Source organism: Pseudophryne corroboree, chromosome 4 (genome assembly GCF_028390025.1).
Source record: "Pseudophryne corroboree isolate aPseCor3 chromosome 4, aPseCor3.hap2, whole genome shotgun sequence".
Lineage (NCBI taxonomy): Eukaryota > Metazoa > Chordata > Amphibia > Anura > Myobatrachidae > Pseudophryne > Pseudophryne corroboree.
Window position 1 is genome coordinate 696411831 of NC_086447.1, and position 18636 is coordinate 696430466.

The 18636-nt window shown below is 43.4% G+C and overlaps 9 non-coding genes across 9 annotated transcripts; all 9 read right to left on the reverse strand.

Moving 5' to 3' along the window:
* Positions 1–214: 214 nt before the first annotated feature.
* Positions 215–297, reverse strand: TRNAL-UAA (transfer RNA leucine (anticodon UAA)). The gene has a single exon. It is a non-coding gene; the product is annotated as a tRNA-Leu (tRNA).
* Positions 298–9585: 9288 nt separating this feature from the next.
* TRNAL-UAA (transfer RNA leucine (anticodon UAA)) lies at positions 9586–9668 on the reverse strand. The gene has a single exon. It is a non-coding gene; the product is annotated as a tRNA-Leu (tRNA).
* Positions 9669–10850: 1182 nt separating this feature from the next.
* Positions 10851–10933, reverse strand: TRNAL-UAA (transfer RNA leucine (anticodon UAA)). Its single transcript has one exon. It is a non-coding gene; the product is annotated as a tRNA-Leu (tRNA).
* A 299-nt stretch (positions 10934–11232) lies between these two features.
* Positions 11233–11315, reverse strand: TRNAL-UAA (transfer RNA leucine (anticodon UAA)). Its single transcript has one exon. It is a non-coding gene; the product is annotated as a tRNA-Leu (tRNA).
* Positions 11316–13029: 1714 nt separating this feature from the next.
* Positions 13030–13112, reverse strand: TRNAL-UAA (transfer RNA leucine (anticodon UAA)). The gene has a single exon. It is a non-coding gene; the product is annotated as a tRNA-Leu (tRNA).
* A 299-nt stretch (positions 13113–13411) lies between these two features.
* On the reverse strand, positions 13412–13494 carry TRNAL-UAA (transfer RNA leucine (anticodon UAA)). The gene has a single exon. It is a non-coding gene; the product is annotated as a tRNA-Leu (tRNA).
* A 1742-nt stretch (positions 13495–15236) lies between these two features.
* Positions 15237–15319, reverse strand: TRNAL-UAA (transfer RNA leucine (anticodon UAA)). The gene has a single exon. It is a non-coding gene; the product is annotated as a tRNA-Leu (tRNA).
* Positions 15320–16500: 1181 nt separating this feature from the next.
* TRNAL-UAA (transfer RNA leucine (anticodon UAA)) lies at positions 16501–16583 on the reverse strand. Its single transcript has one exon. It is a non-coding gene; the product is annotated as a tRNA-Leu (tRNA).
* Positions 16584–16882: 299 nt separating this feature from the next.
* On the reverse strand, positions 16883–16965 carry TRNAL-UAA (transfer RNA leucine (anticodon UAA)). The gene has a single exon. It is a non-coding gene; the product is annotated as a tRNA-Leu (tRNA).
* Between the last annotated feature and the right edge of the window lie 1671 nt (positions 16966–18636).

Below are 18636 nucleotides of genomic sequence, written 5' to 3' on the forward strand. Positions count from 1 at the left end.
AGTTTAAAATATTACATAACTTTTGGTATTTTAATGGATATTATGATATCATTGTTTCTTTTCTTCATAGAAAGCCAGGTTATTTGAAAAAATGGATTGAAAATACTTTTTTAGCAATGTAATTTAAGTTAATGATTTTCACAGAATTTTGAGAGTTTTCCCTAATTGCCGAAATCTTCATCATAAATATTTAGTTAGCTGAAATTAAAATGCATACCAGAAGTGGGGATCGAACCAATGCGGATATGTATCCATTGGATCTTAAGTCCAACGCCTTAACCACTCGGCCATCCTGGTTTGATTTACATGTCAAATACTATTGCAAAGCATATGTATCTTTTTTTTTTTTAAATTGTTTATTTTAATTTTCAGGTTATAAATGTCACAACAGCTCCCCACCACACGTGGGGTGAGCTGCTACTTGTTACAATATACTATCCAAGGCAGAAATGTAATCTTAATACAAAGAACAAGCGGTTCCCAACATGTGGAGAGATAATCAAAATAAGAGCCATTAACCAAACATTTGTTAGAACGATAAACAGCGGTGATTTATGTCACGGAGTGAGTGAGGGCTATTCAGACGGGTGAGAACCGGGGATTAGATTCATAACTATAGCAACATAAAGGATATTACTAAAGAGAGAGAGAGCGTGAAGAGAAAGAAGGGGAGACGGGCAAAGACGGGGAGGGAATAGAGTGGGGGGGGAGAAGGGACATGGGTGGAGGCACCGCCAGTGCGCCCCCGTGTACCGCTGAGCTAGTACAGGGCGTTAGAACCAAAAGGGAAGGTGCTACTTGAGGAACACGAAGAGGATATATTAAAGATAAACCTATATCCACTTGTCGGGTGAGGAGGTTACTGACATCATAGTAGGAGAGCCGTCGGGCCCTCGGGGAATCGTAGTCCCCCTGCGGGAGTCTGAGAATCAAACCATAATTCCCAACTCAGGAGAAACTGGAAGGACCTGTTATGAAGGTATGCTGTGATTTTTTCCATGCTTGCGAGGTACCATACTTTGTTGATGACTTGTTTGATAGGGGGGGCCTCCCTCTGTTTCCATTGGCGGGCAATTGAGCACCTGGCCGCATTTAGGATCTGCGTCAGTAGTTTACTGGAGTTTGGAGGTGCGTTGGCAATGGGGAGACCTAGTAGGAAGGACCAAGGATCTTTTTTAACCTGGGTCTGGAGTACTGTGCTCAACAGGCGTGCAACTGCGTCCCAATATAGTATAATTTTAGGGCACGTCCACCAAATGTGGAGGAAAGAGCCGTGGCCGCTGCATCCTCTCCAGCACATGGGTGATGAGGAGGGAAACATTTTGTGGAGTCTAGAGGGGACAAAATACCACCTGTATAGGATTTTGTATGCGTTCTCCTTTACTAGGGTTGAGATAGAGGACTTCGCGGCTGCAGCGAAGATGTCCGACCAAACATAGTCATCTGGCACCGGACCGAGGTCCCGTTCCCACTGGAGTATGAAAGCCGGGGTCGTCGTCTGGTCCCCTGTCTGGAGAAGGGAATACAGTAGGGAAATGATTCCGCGTGCGAGCGGTTTCTGATAGCAGTAGGACTCCAGAGTGGTGAGAGGTTGGAACGGGGACGAGCTCGTTAAAGATGTGACAAAATGTCTAATCTGGAAATAGGTGAAAGGGTTCGCCTCCGGGAAGTCAAATTTCGTCATGATATCCGGTAAAGGCGCACATGAACCCTCGGTGAGCACGTCCATGACAAAGCGGATATTCCGTTCCAACCATGGACGCGAGCGGGTCAGAGATTGTCCCGGAGTGAATGAAGGGTTGTCCCATAAGGGAGTGAGTGCCGAGGGAGATGATAACAGGTGAAAATGACGCGCGCAATAGTCCCAGATCTGGCAAGTGAAATCCAACACAGGGTGCATTAGTAGATGAGGAGATCTAGTTCTAGGAGGGGATATTAGTAGGGACGACAACGATGGAATGCGGCTAAGCGCTGTCTCCAATTGGAGCCAGCGTACAGACTGCGGAGGAGCAAACCAGGTCACCGCCTGGCTGAGATGGGTGGCCAAGTAGTAGAGACGGATATCCGGAAAACCTCTACCTCCATCCTGCACCGGTTTGCGCAGAGTAGAGAAGCCTATCCTAGGGACCTTACCTCTCCACACAAAGCGGAGCAACCAGGAGTGGACCTGAGCCAATACATAGTCCGGGACTTTTACTGGCAGCGTCTGGAACAAATAAAGTAGGCGGGGGACAATGTTCATTTTCAGAGCTATGATACGACCCAGCCAGGAGATAATCAGTGATTTCCATTTCTGGAGGTCGGCTTTAAGGTTTCTAAGCAATGGCGTGAAGTTTTCTTTATATAAGTCTCCGTATTGGCGCGTAATAAAGATCCCTAAGTAACGAATCTTAGAAGCGCACCAGGAGAATCTGAAGTCGTTCTGCATGTGGGACAGTCGAGGAGGGGGGATGTGGAAGGGAAGAGCTTCCGTTTTGGACCAGTTGACTTTGTAACCCGAAACATGGCCATAATCAGATAGGAGGTCAAAAAGATTCGGCAGAGAGGTGTGCGGTGAGGAAAGCGATAGGAGGACATCATCTGCGAACAGAGAGATCTTGTAGTCAAAGCCCCCCACCTCCAACCCACCAATGTCGGGCGAGGCTCGTATGCGAGCTGCTAACGGCTCAATTACTAAGGCAAAAATCAGAGGTGAGAGTGGGCATCCCTGTCTAGTACCGTTGGATATGTCCAGAGGGTCCGACTGTACCCCATTTACAGATACTCTGGCGGAAGGATTCGAGTACAAGGCCTGGATCCCCGTGAGGAATTCTCCCTGGAAGCCAAAGTGAGCAAGAGTTTCAAACAAAAAGGGCCAACCTATCCTGTCAAACGCTTTCTCCGCGTCTAGAGAAAGCAGAAGAGCAGGAGTGCGTGTAAGGTTGATGTGGTGAGCAAGACTAACAACACGCCTCGTGTTGTCTCGGGCTTGGCGGCCGGGGATAAATCCCACCTGGTCATTATGGATCAGGTGGGGTAATACGCTATTCAGTCGGAGGGCTAGAATTTTTGCGTATATCTTAACATCCGAGTTTAGTAGCGAAATGGGTCTATAGTTAGCGCAATTGGATGCGTCTTTACCGTCTTTAGGAATAACTATTATCTTAGCCTCCAGGGCCGATTTGGAGAAAGAAGCTCCCTGTAAGATAGCGTTGAAGAGGGATGAAAGATGGGGCATAAGCTGGGGGAGAAAAGCCTTGTAATAGGCGGCGGTAAAGCCGTCTGGGCCAGGCGCCTTGGTGAGTTTTAGGGCTTTGACCACGGCGGCAATTTCTTCGTCGGAGATCTTTGAGTTTAGTTCTGCAGCGACCGATGGGCTCAGGCAAGGAAGGTGGCAATGGGATAGGAAGGTACGGATGGCCCCAACAAAGTCCGGGTTCGATTGAGTGGACCTATGGGCATTGTACAACTTTTCGTAAAAGCGCGAAAAAGTTTCAGTTATACGTTTGGGATCAGCTGTTTTCTTGCCAGGGGAATACTGGATAGATAAAACGTTGTTTCTTGCAAGTTTAGCCCGAAGCCTAGTGGCTAGTAGGCGATCAGCTTTATCCCCTTTTTCATAAAAGGACTGATTGAGCCATTTCAGGCTGGATTCTACTTTTGCCGTCAGGAGCATGGTCAGCTCCCCCCTGGCCGTGGACAAGGATGAGAGATCTGCTTCGGAGCCAGTTGTTTTGTGTTTCCGTGAGAGGGAGGCGACTAAGTCCGAGAGCTCCCGGATGCGTTTGGATCTGGTCTTCTTATTATAGGTGGAGGCGCTGATCAAGCAACCACGGATTACTGCCTTATGGGCGTCCCATAATAACATAGGCGAGACAGACGGGGATGTGTTTGTCTCAAAGTAGTGGGAGAGTTCCGCAGCTATGTGAGTTTTCGTTTGGGGATTGAGAAGGAGTCTGTCATTCATCCTCCACACAGGGTGGCGATCGGGAGGGCGTGGACCCGAGACGTCCACAGTAACCGGACCGTGGTCTGACCACGTGCTAGGGTGGATGGAGGTGTCAAGGATACATTGAGCAGGTTCCGAGCTTAGAAATATCATGTCCAGTCTTGTGTAAACGTCATATATGGGGGAGTAGTATGTGTAATCCTTAGCATTCGCCTCTTTCACTCTCCACGAATCGAAGAGAAGGTGTCGTGATAGCAAGAGATTTAAAGCAGCTGCATTGCGCGAGTGTGAGGAACGCAGAGATCTGGGTAGAGGTTTAGATCTGTCCAGGGCACTATCCAGAGTCACATTAAAGTCTCCTCCTAAAACCACGTTTCCGCGTCTGTGCAGGGCTAATAGACTATTTAGGGAGTGGAAGAAAGGGGCCTGGAGCTGGTTTGGAGCGTATATATTCAGGAATGTGTAGGGGGATCCGTTTAATAACCCTACTAGCATCAGGTATCTACCTTCAGGGTCCTTCCATGTTTCAGAGGGGGTGAAATCTAGGTGGCTAGCAAATAGTATAGAAACCCCCTTTTTCTTGCGTATGGGGTCGCAAGCATGGAAAGTGTGTGGGAAGGATTTTGATCTAAGTTCTGGATGTAACTTACCCGAGAAGTGGGTCTCCTGTAAAAATACGATGTCACCTCTGAGTTGCTTAAGGGTCTGGAATAAGAGAGAACGTTTACGTGGGCTATTCAGACCTTTCGTGTTCAGAGTGACTATTCTAAGTACCATGGTATGAAAGCGGAGCTCTATTCATGTGGGAGCGCACCAGCGGGACCCCAGGAGTGAGAGGGGAAGGGACAGGGAAGGAGACCAGAGAAAGAAGAGGAGAGAGAGTAGGAGAACAGAGGTAGAACAGGCTGACATAAGTATCAGTATCTAGTAGACAGAAAAAATCCATTCTCACTAGTCGGACCCAAGGAAGAAATAGACCTGCAGGTCCAGTTCGTCCGACGTCGACCTCGGAGGTCGAATGGGGGGTGAATGAACCCAGCCGATCGGAGAGGAGGCCGGGTCCCGTGTGTGATCAGAATCAATTTAAGTGTATATATTGCAAATAGTAGGCAAAAGGAGCTAACAGGGAAAGGAGGGGGGGGGGGGGGAGGGAGAAAGGCAGACATAAAGGAACCCAGGGTAGACCTGGTATGGCGATCATAGGGTCGCAATAGTAACACTAGGACTAATATAAAGAAAGGAAAAAAAAAAAGGAGAAACAAAAAGAGGCCGCGGACCATTCGCGTCACCCGGGGCAGGAGCCCCCGCGGCCAACCGCGAGGAGCCCCTGTCCCAGGGGCCCGGGAAGGCCTGCCCACCTAACATGCAACAGGGCAATAAACAGTAAACATTAGTTATATAGAGGGCCCTGCACCCCACGGGAACCCCCGCAGAGCGCAGCTAGAGCCCCTTAGGTTCGCTAAGAGTCCGTGTGGGCGTCCAATCCCTACGAGGCCATCAACCTATGTCGGCTCATGTATCCGGAGAGGCGCTTGGTGCCGGTCCAACTGTGTTCCAAACTGGAGAAGGGGCCGTGAGGGGAGGGGAGGTGTTGACTGGGAGAGGTCGCTGAGAGGTGGCCGGGGGGCCGGAGATGTTCAGTTGACGGAGCAGTTGTAGGGCCTCATCGGGAGATCTGGCAGAGAGAAATTTGCCGTCTGCCCTGACCTGGAGGGCAAAGGGAAAGCCCCATCTATATCTGATGTTGTTGTCTCTCAGGGCTTTGGTTATGTCCTTTAGTTCCCGTCTTCTATTCAGCGTAATCGGTGACAGGTCCTGGAAGATCGAAAGATCGGAGCCCTCGAAAGAGGTGATCGGAGACCTCCGGGCTTTGGCAAAAACTTGGTCTTTGACAGCAAAGTAGTGAAAACGTAGAATCACATCTCTCGGTGTTTTAGCATCTTGAGATCTAGGGCGCAGAGCTCTGTGAGCCCTATCTAGGAGTAGCATGTCATCCGGGACGGAGGGGGCAAGTGTGCGGAAGAGGCGGAGCAGGTAATCCATGAGTTGGGTTTGTTCCACCGTCTCGGGCACGTTACGGATTCGAAGATTGTTCCGACGGCCCCTGTTGTCCAAATCTTCTTGTTTTTCGGCCAACAGCATTACATCGGTGCGCATTTGAGTTATCTCCTGTTCTGATTCTTGTTGGAAGGCTATGAGCTCCTCTTGTTTTCTTTCGATGGCATCAACTCTGGAGCCCAGGCCGTCCACATCAGTTTTCAAACCCGATATAGCCTCTTGCACCTCCGCGCGAATTGATTTTTTAATGTTGCGCATTTCGGACAGGAGAAGGGCGACGTCTGCTTTTGTGGCGGGTGTAGAGGAAGAGTCATCGTCTGAGTCCCGGTCTGAGGTGGGAGGAGGTGAGGAGGTTTTCCGAGTGGAGGATGGGGTAGAATTCTTGAAGTAGCCCACCAGGTTATGGGCATTCGTCTTTTTCCCCCCTTTAGGCATCGTGGTGGTGAGAGGTGGTGGAGATTGGTAGTCAACACCTGGGTAGGTATGGGGGAGCTCCTATAGCATTAGAATCACACACGGGATCGGGTGCATTTCACGAAGAGATCACATGGTAGGCGGTTCACAGAGGGATGGCCCGGAGAGCCCGGTCGAGTGCGCTGAAGTGGGAAGGTACACCTTTAAACCCCCAACCAGTTTAGGATCTTCTGAGGCTACCGATAGGGTCACCTAATAGATCGCAGCCGTTGGGTGTGTGGGCGTAAGAGGAGGCGCCTTGAGGGTGCCCCGGGTGGCACCGGTGTTCACAGGCCCACGGTTATTTACCAGAACCCTGTTTGCATGTACTTGGGGGGAGCTGCGTCACTTACAGCGGTGGATAATTAGGGGGGGGAGAGCATGTGCTGGGTAGTGAATTTCCCCAGCAACTGTACATTGAGGTGCCCCGTCAGCTTGCTGCACAAGGCCGTGCAGCCAGTCGGGGGAATAGTGCCTATGAGGTGTGCTTGGACCAGCTGGCCCAGTTCTGTGGGAGCACAGTTCAAGCGTGGCACATCAAATCTGGGGAGGAGTAGATGAGGGAGTAAGCACTCTCCCAGTCACAGGGCTGTGAGCTCTACCCTTTGCTGTAGTGCAGGGCTATGTTGTACGCGTATGCTCCGGGATCCAGGAGGGGGTTTTAGAGGGCTGGGGATTTCACAGGGGATCTAGAGCCGAGCGGGGCCCACGCCAAGATGGCCGCCGTGCGTCCCGTCGTCCCGTCTAGCGGGTCGGTGATTGATTTATTCCCCAGCCGGGGAGGTAAGCAGGGCCAGCGGGGAGGCCCCCACGGGGGAGCACCACTTCTGCGTCGGCTGTCAGGGGTGAGAGAGGCCGGAGGATTTGGTCGCGGTAATCGCGGGACCCGTCGGGCCGGTGGAATGACTGAGGCCCCGGTCCGAAGTCAGCTGACAGGCCGCCGGAGCTGCTCTCGTATGTGTGACTGCGAGGGACGGGGCAGCCGGGAGAAAGAGTTCTTTGATGAGGCGCTGGGAAGCGCCAGCGTGTGACTCACCCGCCGCTCGTCAGCCGCTCTCAGTTCCGACGACTGTCGTGGAGGTCCCGGTGGGCTCCAGATCGGGGGATGACGCCTCTTTCCTGCCTGCAGTCCTCCCGTGATGTGGTAAGCGCGGTCTCCGTGTCTCGCCGCCAGCAGGTCCGCACAGAGGGTGGGGGGGGGGGGGGAGGAACCGTACTCCAGCTCCCGGCTTCTGATGGAGGGGAAGGCCACAACCTGCGGGAACCCTTAAAAGGGCTCCCCGGCTCCGCGACCGAAACCCCTCGTCCCAGGTGACAAAGGGAGCAGGTGTCTTTGTCTGTGTGCCTGTGGGGTTCAGTAAAGCTCTGTAATACTGATGTATATGAGTGGGGCTGCAGGAGCTCACATGTATCACCTCTCCTCAGCTCACCAGCCAGGCCACACCCCCAGCATATGTATCTTTTAATGTGCATGGGCAATTATTCAGCAAACTTTATACTGCTTTGACTGTTACTTATTACATAAGTCTGGTAATTGTTTTTTTTTTAAAGTATGATACTTATATTTCTATTCTTCACAAGTAAGGCTCTTATGAATAAAAAGTTTTATAATAATTCCATATTTGTTTAAAGACATTAATTTTCACCACATTTCGAACTGCTCATCTATCAAGACTGTCCTTTCTTTTGAATGATTACAAGCAACATTTGTAGATAGTCGCTATCATTCTTTTTTGCCCTGTCACATGTCAAGGATTTTGTGGAACAATTATGGTGGTTTACAAATGCAAGCAACATCTACTTTTGTACATGTCCTTAAAAAATAAAGTTATACCTTGTACATATTTAGGAATCTGAAATTAACATGCATACCAGAATTGGGGTTTGATCCCATTGGATCTTAAGTCAAATGCCTTAACAATGCAGCCATCCTGGTGTGGTGCCCAGGAGCTTTTCATGGCAAATACTAATGCACTATTCATGTTAATTATGATGTGCATGGTTAACCTTGTACTGTTTGGAGTTTAAAATATTACATAACTGGGTATTTTAATGGATATTAGGATGTCATTGTTAACTTACGTTATATAAAATCAGTTTCTTAGGAGAAAATGGATTGAAAATATTTTTTTTAGCAAAGTACTGTAGCTTAAGTTATTGACTTTCACCATAGTTTGAAAGTTTTCCCTAATTGACAAATTCTTCCTTATTTGGTTAGCTGAAATTGAAATACAAACCAGAAGTGGGGATCTATCCCATGCAGATGTAAATCCATTAAATCTTAAGTCCAACACCTTAACCACTCAGCCATCCTGATGTGAGGCTTTTGACATTTTCATGGCAAATACTTTTGCAAAGCATGGGACCCAGTTAAAAGGCTTCCATGCGGGATCCTGGCTATCATAATACTGACACCATAATCGTACCCACCAGCCATAATAACGGCACCAAAATGCCAACAGAGGTGGGATTAACAGCATGAAAATACTGACACCTAGAATTCTGAATGTCCTCTCAGCAGGATGTAATCTTGTCCTGCCACGGGGAGGGGAGAGGTTAGGTTTAGGCATTAGAAGGGGGGTTACGGTGTAGGGACAGGTAGGTTAGAGTTAGGTACCAGGGAGGGAGGGTTTGGTTTAGTCACTAAGAAGAGGAGGTTACTGTTAGACACCAAGCAGGGAGCATTAGCTTTTAGGCATTGGGGAATGGAGGGTTAGTGTTAGGCAGCCCGGGGAGGGTAAGGTTTAGGCACCCAAGAAGAGGGTGTAAGGTTTAGACACCCAAAAGGGAGGATTAGGGTTAGGGCAGGGAACATGGAAGGGTTATGGTATTAACTGCAGGGCTGTCAGGATTTTAATGGTCAGGTTGCTGATGTCGGTATTCTGACCATAGGCATCCAGTCCATCAGGATTACATTCTGAACCCCATTGCATATGTATATGTTAATGTGCATGGTCAACTTTTATGCAAACTTTGTTCTGTTTGGAGTCTAAATTATTACATAAGTTTATTTGCACTGTCACATTTCAATGCTTTTGTGGAACATGTATGGTAGTTTACAAATGTAAACAAAATGACTCTTGTACATTTCCCTATTCGATTATATTGTTCCTTGTACATATTTAGGAATCCGAAATTAAAATACATACCAGAAGTGTGGTTCAAACCAACGCGGATATATATCGATTGGATCTTAAGTCCAACGCCTTAACCACTCGGCCATCCTGGTATGTTGCTCTGGGTATTTTCAATGCAAATACTATTGCACTATTCATGTTCATTTTCCTGTGCATTGTTAACTTTGAACCGCTTGGATTTTAAAATATTACATAACTTTTGGTATTTTAATGGATATTATGATATCATTGTTTCTTTTCTTCATAGAAAGCCAGGTTCTTTGAAAAAATGGATTGAAAATATTTTTTTTATTAAAGTACTGTAGCTTAAGTTATTGACTTTCACCATAGTTTGAAAGTTTTCCCTAATTGACAAATTCTTCCTCATTTGGTTAGCTGAAATTGAAATACAAACCAGAAGTGGGGATCTATCCCATGCAGATGTAAATCCATTGAATCTTAAGTCCAACACCTTAACCACTCGGCCATCCTGATGTGAGGCTTTTGACATTTTCATGGCAAATACTTTTGCAGAGCATGGGACCCAGTTAAAAGGCTTCCGTGCGGGATCCTGGCTATCATAATACTGACACCATAATCGTACCCACCAGCCATAATAACAGCACCAAAATGCCAACAGAGGTGGGATTAACAGCATGAAAATACTGACACCTAGAATTCTGAATGTCCTCTCAGCAGGATGTAATCTTGTCCTGCCACGGGGAGGGGGGAGGTTAGGTTTAGGCATTAGAAGGGGGGTTGCGGTGTAGGGACAGGTAGGTTAGAGTTAGGTACCAGGGAGGGAGGCTTTGGTTTAGTCACTTAGAAGAGGAGGTTAGTGTTAGACACCAAGCAGGGAGCATTAGCTTTAGGCATTGGGGAATGGAGGGTTAGTGTCAGGCATCCCGGGGAGGGTAAGGTTTAGGCACCCAAAAGGGAGGATTAGGGTTAGGGCAGGGAACATGGAAGGGTTATGGTATTAACTGCAGGGCTGTCAGGATTTTAATGGTCAGGTTGCTGATGTCGGTATTCTGACCATAGGTATCCAGTCCATCAGAATTACATTCTGAACCCCATTGCATATGTATATGTTAATGTGCATGGTCAACTTTTATGCAAACTTTGTACTGTTTGGAGTCTAAATTATTCCATAAGTTTATTTGCACTGTCACATTTCAATGCTTTTGTGGAACATGTATGGTAGTTTACAAATGTAAACAAAATGACTCTTGTACATTTCCCTATTCGATTATATTGTTCCTTGTACATATTTAGGAATCCGAAATTAAAATACATACCAGAAGTGGGGTTCGAACCCACGCGGATATATATCCATTGGATCTTAAGTCCAATGCCTTAACCACTCGGCCATCCTGGTATGTTGCCCTGGGTATTTTCAATGCAAATACTATTGCACTATTCATGTTTATTTTCCTGTGCATTGTTAACTTTGAACCGCTTGGAGTTTAAAATATTACATAACTTTTGGTATTTTAATGGATATTATGATATCATTGTTTCTTTTCTTCATAGAAAGCCAGGTTCTTTGAAAAAATGGATTGAAAATACTTTTTTAGCAATGTAATTTAAGTTAATGATTTTCACAGAATTTTGAGAGTTTTCCCTAATTGCCGAAATCTTCATCATAAATATTTAGTTAGCTGAAATTAAAATGCATACCATAAGTGGGGATCAAACCCACGCGGATATGTATCCATTGGATCTTAAGTCGAACGCCTTAACCACTCGGCCATCCTGGTTTGATTTACATGTCCAATACTATTGCAAAGCATATGTATCTTTTAATGTGCATGGGCAATTATTCAGCAAACTTTATACTGCTTTGACTGTTACTTATTACATAAGTCTGGTAATTGTTTTTTTTTTTAAAGTATGATACTTATATTTCTATTCTTCACAAGTAAGGCTCTTATGAATAAAAAGTTTTATAATAATTCCATATTTGTTTAAAGACATTAATTTTCACCACATTTTGAACTGCTCATCTATCAAGACTGTCCTTTCTTTTGAATGATTACAAGCAACATTTGTAGATAGTCGCTATCATTCTTTTTTGCCCTGTCACATGTCAAGGATTTTGTGGAACAAGTATGGTGGTTTACAAATGCATGCAACATCAACTTTTGTACATGTCCTTAAAAAATAAAGTTATACCTTGTACATATTTAGGAATCTGAAATTAACATGCATACCAGAATTGGGGTTTGATCCCATGCAGATATATATCTATTGGATCTTAAGTCAAATGCCTTAACAATGCAGCCATCCTGGTGTGGTGCCCAGGAGCTTTTCATGGCAAATACTAATGCACTATTCATGTTAATTATGATGTGCATGGTTAACTTTGTACTGTTTGGAGTTTAAAATATTACATAACTGGGTATTTTAATGGATATCAGGATGTCATTGTTAACTTACGTTATATAATATCAGTTTCTTAGGAGAAAATGGATTGAAAATATTTTTTTTATCAAAGTACTGTAGCTTAAGTTATTGACTTTCACCATAGTTTGAAAGTTTTCCCTAATTGACAAATTCTTCCTCATTTGGTTAGCTGAAATTGAAATACAAACCAGAAGTGGGGATCTATCCCATGCAGATGTAAATCCATTGAATCTTAAGTCCAACACCTTAACCACTCAGCCATCCTGATGTGAGGCTTTTGACATTTTCATGGCAAATACTTTTGCAAAGCATGGGACCCAGTTAAAAGGCTTCCATGCGGGATCCTGGCTATCATAATACTGACACCATAATCGTACCCACCAGCCATAATAACGGTACCAAAATGCCAACAGAGGTGGGATTAACAGCATGAAAATACTGACACCTAGAATTCTGAATGTCCTCTCAGCAGGATGTAATCTTGTCCTGCCACGGGGAGGGGAGAGGTTAGGTTTAGGCATTAGAAGGGGGGTTACGGTGTAGGGACAGGTAGGTTAGAGTTAGGTACCAGGGAGGGAGGGTTTGGTTTAGTCACTTAGAAGAGGAGGTTAGTGTTAGACACCAAGCAGGGAGCATTAGCTTTAGGCATTGGGGAATGGAGGGTTAGTGTCAGGCATCCCGGGGAGGGTAAGGTTTAGGCACCCAAAAGGGAGGATTAGGGTTAGGGTTGGGAACATGGAAGGGTTATGGTATTAACTGCAGGGCTGTCAGGATTTTAATGGTCAGGTTGCTGATGTCGGTATTCTGACCATAGGCATACAGTCCATCAGGATTACATTCTGAACCCCATTGCATATGTATATGTTAATGTGCATGGTCAACTTTTATGCAAACTTTGTACTGTTTGGAGTCTAAATTATTACATAAGTTTATTTGCATTGTCAAATTTCAATGCTTTTGTGGAACATGTATGGTAGTTTACAAATGTAAACAAAATGACTCTTGTACATTTCCCTATTCGATTATATTGTTCCTTGTACATATTTAGGAATCCGAAATTAAAATACATACCAGAATTGGGGCTCGAACCCACGAGGATATATATCCATTGGATCTTAAGTCCAATGCCTTAACCACTCGGCCATCCTGGTATGTTGCCCTGGGTATTTTCAATGCAAATACTATTGCACTATTCATGTTTATTTTCCTGTGCATTGTTAACTTTGAACCGCTTGGAGTTTAAAATATTACATAACTTTTGGTATTTTAATGGATATTATGATATCATTGTTTCTTTTCTTCATAGAAAGCCAGGTTATTTGAAAAAATGGATTGAAAATATTTTTTTAGCAATGTAATTTAAGTTAATGATTTTCACAGAATTTTGAGAGTTTTCCATAATTGCTGAAATCTTCATCATAAATATTTAGTTAGCTGAAATTAAAATGCATACCAGAAGTAGGGATCGAACCCACGCGGATATGTATCCAATGGATCTTAAGTCCAACGCCTTAACCACTCGGCCATCCTGGTTTGATTTACATGTCAAATACTATTGCAAAGCATATGTATCTTTTAATGTGCATGGGCAATTATTCAGCAAACTTTATACTGCTTTGACTGTTACTTATTATATAAGTCTGGTAATTGTTTTTTTTTTAAAAGTATGATACTTATATTTCTATTCTTCACAAGTAAGGCTCTTATGAATAAAAAGTTTTATAATAATTCCATATTTGTTTAAAGACATTAATTTTCACCACATTTCGAACTGCTCATCTATCAAGACTGTCCTTTCTTTTGAATGATTACAAGCAACATTTGTAGATAGTCGCTATCATTCTTTTTTGCCCTCTCACATGTCAAGGATTTTGTGGAACAAGTATGGTGGTTTACAAATGCAAGCAACATCTACTTTTGTACATGTCCTTAAAAAATAAAGTTATACCTTGTACATATTTAGGAATCTGAAATTAACATGCATACCAGAATTGGGGTTTGATCCCATGCAGATATATATCCATTGGATCTTAAGTCAAATGCCTTAACAATGCAGCCATCCTGGTGTGGTGCCCAGGATCTTTTCATGGCAAATACTAATGCACTATTCATGTTAATTATGATGTGCATGGTTAACCTTGTACTGTTTGGAGTTTAAAATATTACATAACTGGGTATTTTAATGGATATTAGGATGTCATTGTTAACTTACGTTATATAAAATCAGTTTCTTAGGAGAAAATGGATTGAAAATATTTTTTTTATCAAAGTACTGTAGCTTAAGTTATTGACTTTCACCATAGTTTGAAAGTTTTCCCTAATTGACAAATTCTTCCTCATTTGGTTAGCTGAAATTGAAATACAAACCAGAAGTGGGGATCTATCCCATGCAGATGTAAATCCATTGAATCTTAAGTCCAACACCTTAACCACTCAGCCATCCTGATGTGAGGCTTTTGACATTTTCATGGCAAATACTTTTGCAAAGCATGGGACCCAGTTAAAAGGCTTCCATGCGGGATCCTGGCTATCATAATACTGACACCATAATCGTACCCACCAGCCATAATAACGGCACCAAAATGCCAACAGAGGTGGGATTAACAGCATGAAAATACTGACACCTAGAATTCTGAATGTCCTCTCAGCAGGATGTAATCTTGTCCTGCCACGGGGAGGGGAGAGGTTAGGTTTAGGCATTAGAAGGGGGGTTACGGTGTAGGGACAGGTAGGTTAGAGTTAGGTACCAGGGAGGGAGGGTTTGGTTTAGTCACTAAGAAGAGGAGGTTATTGTTAGACACCAAGCAGGGAGCATTAGCTTTAGGCATTGGGGAATGGAGGGTTAGTGTTAGGCAGCCCGGGGAGGGTAAGGTTTAGGCACCCAAGGAGAGGGTGTAAGGTTTAGACACCCAAAAGGGAGGATTAGGGTTAGGGCAGGGAACATGGAAGGGTTATGGTATTAACTGCAGGGCTCTCAGGATTTTAATGGTCAGGTTGCTGATGTCGGTATTCTGACCATAGGCATCCAGTCCATCAGGATTACATTCTGAACCCCATTGCATATGTATATGTTAATGTGCATGGTCAACTTTTATGCAAACTTTGTTCTGTTTGGAGTCTAAATTATTACATAAGTTTATTTGCACTGTCACATTTCAATGCTTTTGTGGAACATGTATGGTAGTTTACAAATGTAAACAAAATGACTCTTGTACATTTCCCTATTCGATTATATTGTTCCTTGTACATATTTAGGAATCCGAAATTAAAATACATACCAGAAGTGTGGTTCAAACCAACGCGGATATATATCGATTGGATCTTAAGTCCAACGCCTTAACCACTCGGCCATCCTGGTATGTTGCCCTGGGTATTTTCAATGCAAATACTATTGCACTATTCATGTTCATTTTCCTGTGCATTGTTAACTTTGAACCGCTTGGATTTTTAATATTACATAACTTTTGGTATTTTAATGGATATTATGATATCATTGTTTCTTTTCTTCATAGAAAGCCAGGTTCTTTGAAAAAAATGGATTGAAAATATTTTTTTATTAAAGTACTGTAGCTTAAGTTATTGACTTTCACCATAGTTTGAAAGTTTTCCCTAATTGACAAATTCTTCCTCATTTGGTTAGCTGAAATTGAAATACAAACCAGAAGTGGGGATCTATCCCATGCAGATGTAAATCCATTGAATCTTAAGTCCAACACCTTAACCACTCGGCCATCCTGATGTGAGGCTTTTGACATTTTCATGGCAAATACTTTTGCAAAGCATGGGACCAAGTTAAAAGGCTTCCGTGCGGGATCCTGGCTATCATAATACTGACACCATAATCGTACCCACCATCCATAATAACAGCACCAAAATGCCAACAGAGGTGGGATTAACAGCATGAAAATACTGACACCTAGAATTTTGAATGTCCTCTCAGCAGGATGTAATCTTGTCCTGCCACGGGGAGGGGGGAGGTTAGGTTTAGGCATTAGAAGGGGGGTTGCGGTGTAGGGACAGGTAGGTTAGAGTTAGATACCAGGGAGGGAGGCTTTGGTTTAGTCACTTAGAAGAGGAGGTTAGTGTTAGACACCAAGCAGGGAGCATTAGCTTTAGGCATTGGGGAATGGAGGGTTAGTGTCAGGCATCCCGGGGAGGGTAAGGTTTAGGCACCCAAAAGGGAGGATTAGGGTTAGGGCAGGGAACATGGAAGGGTTATGGTATTAACTGCAGGGCTGTCAGGATTTTAATGGTCAGGTTGCTGATGTCGGTATTCTGACCATAGGCATCCAGTCCATCAGAATTACATTCTGAACCCCATTGCATATGTATATGTTAATGTGCATGGTCAACTTTTATGCAAACTTTGTACTGTTTGGAGTCTAAATTATTACATAAGTTTATTTGCACTGTCACATTTCAATGCTTTTGTGGAACATGTATGGTAGTTTACAAATGTAAACAAAATGACTCTTGTACATTTCCCTATTCGATTATATTGTTCCTTGTACATATTTAGGAATCTGAAATTAAAATACATACCAGAAGTGGGGTTCGAACCCACGCAGATATATATCCATTGGATCTTAAGTCCAACGCCTTAACCACTCGGCCATCCTGGTATGTTGCTCTGGGTATTTTCAATGCAAATACTATTGCACTATTCATGTTTATTTTCCTGTGCATTGTTAACTTTGAACCGCTTGGAGTTTAAAATATTACATAACTTTTGGTATTTTAATGGATATTATGATATCATTGTTTCTTTTCTTCATAGAAAGCCAGGTTCTTTGAAAAAATGGATTGAAAATACTTTTTTAGCAATGAAATTTTAGTTAATGATTTTCACAGAATTTTGAGAGTTTTCCCTAATTGCCGAAATCTTCATCATAAATATTTAGTTAGCTGAAATTAAAATGCATACCATAAGTGGGGATCGAACCCACGCGGATATGTATCCATTGGATCTTAAGTCCAACGCCTTAACCACTCGGCCATCCTGGTTTGATTTACATGTCAAATACTATTGCAAAGCATATGTATCTTTTAATGTGCATGGGCAATTATTCAGCAAACTTTATACTGCTTTGACTGTTACTTATTACATAAGTCTGGTAATTGTTTTTTTTTTAAAGTACGATACTTATATTTCTATTCTTCACAAGTAAGGCTCTTATGAATAAAAAGTTTTATAATAATTCCATATTTGTTTAAAGACATTCATTTTCACCACATTTTGAACTGCTCATCTATCAAGACTGTCCTTTCTTTTGAATGATTACAAGCAACATTTGTAGATAATCGCTATCATTCTTTTTTGCCCTGTCACATGTCAAGGATTTTGTGGAACAAGTATGGTGGTTTACAAATGCAAGCAACATCAACTTTTGTACATGTCCTTAAAAAATAAAGTTATACCTTGTACATATTTAGGAATCTGAAATTAACATGCATACCAGAATTGGGGTTTGATCCCATGCAGATATATATCCATTGGATCTTAAGTCAAATGCCTTAACAATGCAGCCATCCTGGTGTGGTGCCCAGGAGCTTTTCATGGCAAATACTAATGCACTATTCATGTTAATTATGATGTGCATGGTTAACTTTGTACTGTTTGGAGTTTAAAATATTACATAACTGGGTATTTTAATGGATATTAGGATGTCATGGATTGAAAATATTTTTTTATCAAAGTACTGTAGCTTAAGTTATATACTTTCACCATAGTTTGAAAGTTTTCCCTAATTGACAAATTCTTCCTCATTTGGTTAGCTGAAATTGAAATACAAACCAGAAGTGGGGATCTATCCCATGCAGATGAAAATCCATTGAATCTTAAGTCCAACACCTTAACCACTCAGCCATCCTGATGTGAGGCTTTTGACATTTTCATGGCAAATACTTTTGCAAAGCATGGGACCCAGTTAAAAGGCTTCCATGCGGGATCCTGGCTATCATAATACTGACACCATAATCGTACCCACCAGCCATAATAACGGCACCAAAATGCCAACAGAGGTGGGATTAACAGCATGAAAATACTGACACCTAGAATTCTGAATGTCCTCTCAGCAGGATGTAATCTTGTCCTGCCACGGGGAGGGGAGAGGTTAGGTTTAGGCATTAGAAGGGGGGTTACGGTGTAGGGACAGGTAGGTTAGAGTTAGGTACCAGGGAGGGAGGGTTTGGTTTAGTCACTTAGAAGAGGAGGTTATTGTTAGACACCAAGCAGGGAGCATTAGCTTTAGGCATTGGGGAATGGAGGGTTAGTGTCAGGCATCCCGGGGAGGGTAAGTTTTAGGCACCCAAAAGGGAGGATTAGGGTTAGGGCAGGGAACATGGAAGGGTTATGGTATTAACTGCAGGGCTGTCAGGATTTTAATGGTCAGGTTGCTGATGTCGGTATTCTGACCATAGGCATCCAGTCCATCAGGATTACATTCTGAACCCCATTGCATATGTATATGTTAATGTGCATGGTCAACTTTTATGCAAACTTTGTTCTGTTTGGAGTCTAAATTATTACATAAGTTTATTTGCACTGTCACATTTCAATGCTTTTGTGGAACATGTATGGTAGTTTACAAATGTAAACAAAATGACTCTTGTACATTTCCCTATTCGATTATATTGTTCCTTGTACATATTTAGGAATCCGAAATTAAAATACAT